We start from the raw sequence: 4,386 nt of genomic DNA, 5'->3' as shown, positions 1-4,386 counted from the left end.
CGATCCTTCATTGTTTCTGTGGGCGTAAGCCCCGTCAAGTTTGCGGTGGCGGTGGTGGTGGTTGCGGCGGCGCCGGCCAGAGTTGAGCTCGCGAAGCGGACCGACGTTGTTGTTACGGGCCGCCCCCCCCCCCCCCCCCCCCACCTTTGTGTGACTCAGCTTGGAAATTCCGACTGCCGCTCTTGTCGGTACAAGCCATTATCCCTGCTTGGGGGTCGTGTACTTGATCGCCGACTTGCGCCCGGACTCGGGCGTCAAGACGCAAAATAGTTGTGTCGCCACATCTTCGACACTGCTTAAGATGCTTTGCGACTCCAGATTAGCTGGGTTTAGGTTGGTAAATAGGGTATTGGTGAGTCAGGTCCCCCTTCGAGTGGGACCAGCCCGTGCTCACAGAGGCCAAGGCAGACTTAAAAACGCATCGCAGCCAACTGTCTGATATTTCAGAAACGTCTTTTCCCCCACCCCCGCCCGCCGCGGCGCCCACTGGGGCATCCGCGGCCAGCACATCTCATAGAGCCCAAACAGAGCACACAGAACATCATACAGACTATGCACACACACGACTGCGTAATGGGGGATGAACGAAACAAAAAGAAACGACCAATCGATGCCAACCATTGTGAGGAAGTTTCTCACCCGAAAAGGAAGACAGATGACATCCTATCCGATAATGACTCTGCCTTGGACTCTGATCCTGGATGCCTGATAGTTGACGAGGACGCCATGGACTCCCAACCAACAGACCCACAGTTTGAAGCACAAGTTGCTACATCTAATGTATTTAGTGCACTCAAAGACGATGACGCTAGAGACAGACCAACTCCCGCAAAAACCACAGAAAAACCACCGCGCGTACCGCCAATCGTTGTCTACGACACGGAAAACTACATGAACATCCTCGCGGTTATTAAACCCAAACTAGAGGGGTCCATGAAGACGCACTCCAGAGGGGAAGGGTCACATACCAGTTTTCCCTTCCGCAGGGTTACCACAAACTCATCACTCTCCTCAGGAATGAGAAAATTCAGTACTACACTCATCAACTGACTCCTAGCAAACCACTGAAATTGGTCATTAAAAAGCCGTTAGCTACCATGGACCCGACACTGGTGCATCAAGCATTACTGGAGCTAAATTTCCCAGAACTGAAAGTAGCCCAGATGGCAACACTAGACGAAGGAGCAACGAAAAAGCGGCTGCAGCCAAATTTCGAAGTGCACCTTGAAAACACCGAAGCTGCTAGGAAAATTTATCAACTGAAGTCACTCCTACACCTACACCTACAAGTGACCGTAAAGTCCTACGGAACAGAGCCGTGCACCGCGCCACATTTACCCGCCCCAGCTCGCCTGCGGCCGACCGCTCCGTGCTGTTGCCGGCACCGCGGGCAGTCGAGCTCTGCTGCACCGGGAACGGAGGGCGCGAGCCGCGATGCGCCGTCGAGGCCCCAGAGTCAACAGGGCCCGCAGCAACAGCGCCGGGAATGGAGACATGCAGGCAGTTCGGCGCAAGACACTGAAGTGATCAGGGCGCAAGATGTCGCAATTGTCATGGGCATTGATTTTTAAAAAATGGTTCAAATGGCTCTGAGCACTATGGGACTTAACTTCGGTGGTCGTCAGTCCCCTGGAACTTAGAGCTACTTAAACCTAACTAACCTAAGGACATCACACACATCCATGCCCGAGGCAGGATTCGAACCTGCGACCGTAGCAGTCGCGCGGTTCCGGACTGAGCGCCTTAACTGCGAGACCACCGCGGCCGGCGATTTTTAAAACATTATCATTATTATGTCAGAAAAACATACCGAACAGCAAATATCCTCCCAACGTCCAAAAATTAGAAAACGTGAAGAAGAGAAGAAGCAAGTTTCAAGGAAAATGGTGGAGGGAGCCTACACTCGTTTGAAGAAGTTAGGAGATAGCGTGGTATGGCAAAACTTTACACAGATTGTAGATTATGAAAATAAATCAGTAGGCTATGCAGAGTGTAGTGCCTGCCGTAAGTTATGAGCTTTCTGTGCTGGCAGTACCAGTACCCTGTTGCGACATCTGAATACCTGCAACGCTTCTTTGAATACGTGTCAACAGGAGTAGCAACCTTCCAGCGTCAGCAAAATCTGTTGTTCTGGAAAAGTGTGCAAGAATGTGTGCAAGAGATCTGCGGTCGTTCAGCACAGTTGCAGGAGAGGGATTTAAAGACGTTGCACAGAGGCTGTTAGAAGTAGGAGCACAGTACCCCACTGCAAGTGCAACCGACGCGCTTCCTCATCCTTCCACAGTTTCTAGAAATGTAAAACAAGTAGCAGACGAATACCGTGCGGGTATGATCCCTCATGTATTGCACGACATGGAGGATGGTGCATGTTCATGTACGCCTGATATGTGGACAGATGCGCATACTAAAACCCATCATTTGACCGTTACCGCACATTCGATCTCGCGAGAGTTGCAGTGGAAAAATCGGGTTCTGTTCGTTGCAGAGATCCCGTCTGACGTGGACAAAAGTGCTACAAATATACGGGAGGAAATCGAAACAAACATGAGCAACTTAGGGATATTTGCAAGTTATTTGTCGAAAGTTACGTTTATTACTGATCAGGGGACAAATATGAAAAAGGCACTTGAGAAGTATTGTCGCTTCCCATGCAACATTCACTGCCTTAGCACTGTTCTGCGCCACACCTTTGAGGACAAATGGTTGAAGGAACATTATCCCGATGTTTACGCATCGCTGGGAGCAGCAAAAAATATTGTAACTTATTTAAAAAGGAGTGGTCATATGAAAGACTCGAGGCTTGAGTTTACCGTAAAGCAACAAGTTGATACTCGCTGGAATACTTTGTGTGTCATGGTCAAATCTGTATTTGCGCAGCATGAACAAATTGCTGAAGTTTTATGTGAATTCGGGAAAATACACTTGTTTGAGAACTGGAATTACAGGATAGTTGACGAACTAATTCAGTTTCTGGAGGTATTCCAAGTTGCTACAAAGGCTATGGAAGCTGACAGTGGTCCGATCTTGGAGCTGCTTGTGCTATGGGTGTACCAGCTACAGGAACACTGTACTGAGAATGCTGGAGACTGTGCGGTAAGCACTCCCATACCCGTAAAACGATTTTGTTATAAACAAATAAAATTTAAATTCTTAGTTATAAATCGTAAACATCCAGAGCTGAATAAGAGATCATATATAAAGAAGACGGTGTGGCTCAATATTAGCAATCATTTGCAGGAAGTAGCAATGCTGAAAGCACGCGCACAGAAACTTTTAAGAGAAAAAATGGAAATAAAGTCACTGCATTTGATTGCAACATTTCTAGTACCACAGGCGTGACATCTGAAACAACTTTCACCAACAGAGAGAGAGAGGAAGTTTATAACGCAGTACGTTCCAGATGTGCAGCACTTGAAGGTGAATGTGGTGTTATGTAGGTCCGCTAAATAAATACTTTATCATGCCCTGAAGAAAAGTTGTGAAAAATGCATCAATTTTATTAACAGCTACCTTCATGCAGTCATGTTGCATTATTTGCAGAATGTCACACAGAGGACGGAGCCTTGCCATCGACATCTTCAAAACGTGCAAAGAGTGTCTTTACATCGTGGGCGGGGGAGGAGGAAACTGTCGACGACGTTTCCATGTATCTCTTAATGGGGAAACCAGACGAAGAGCAGTCACTTCTGGAGTGGTGGAAATGGAGAACAACAACGCATCCTAGACTGTCGCAAGTATCACGAGAAGTCCTTTGTGCACCTGCCTCTAGTGAGAGGGTACTTAGTAGAGCTGGACTTATTACCGATAAACGTAATGGAATATCTACAGATAATGTGAATGACCTGCTTGTGGTGCACTGCAACGGCATTGTAAGTTTCACATAGGTTTCCATAACATCTTATTCTCGTTACCACAAATCTCTAACGTCTTAATTGCTTGTTTGAGGAATGAATTCAGCCAGAAGGTCGTTATAGCGTTACAAGAAGAATGTTGCTTTATTTACATGAAAAAAGAAAATTTCCAATGAACTTCGTTTGTCTTTACTGCCTGCAGTTTGTGTTCCTTCATTGTTTTAACTTTTGATTTTAACGAATACATTTGCATTCAACATAATTTCGTGGCTCTATCGTACAACTGTGATGTCATTTTTGCAGATACCGTAGAGCAGTAGTTCCTAAACGTTTGGTGATGTGACACTCCGTCACAGAAATCTGATAGCTGTGAACTCACGTCTTCTAAAAAAAAAGTACTTAGTGTGACATACAAGTAACGGAATTCCAAGCAAATGTTTAAAATTCCTAGTGCTTTTTATGGTTTACATTTCAGTTGTGTCACATCAAGAGGGGTACGTCTAGTACGCAATATTAAAATATTTTACGCTTTTCT

This window comes from Schistocerca piceifrons, chromosome 8 (assembly GCF_021461385.2).
Source record: "Schistocerca piceifrons isolate TAMUIC-IGC-003096 chromosome 8, iqSchPice1.1, whole genome shotgun sequence".
NCBI classification, from domain to species: Eukaryota; Metazoa; Arthropoda; class Insecta; order Orthoptera; family Acrididae; genus Schistocerca; species Schistocerca piceifrons.
Note: the sequence above shows the minus strand (reverse complement) of the source record.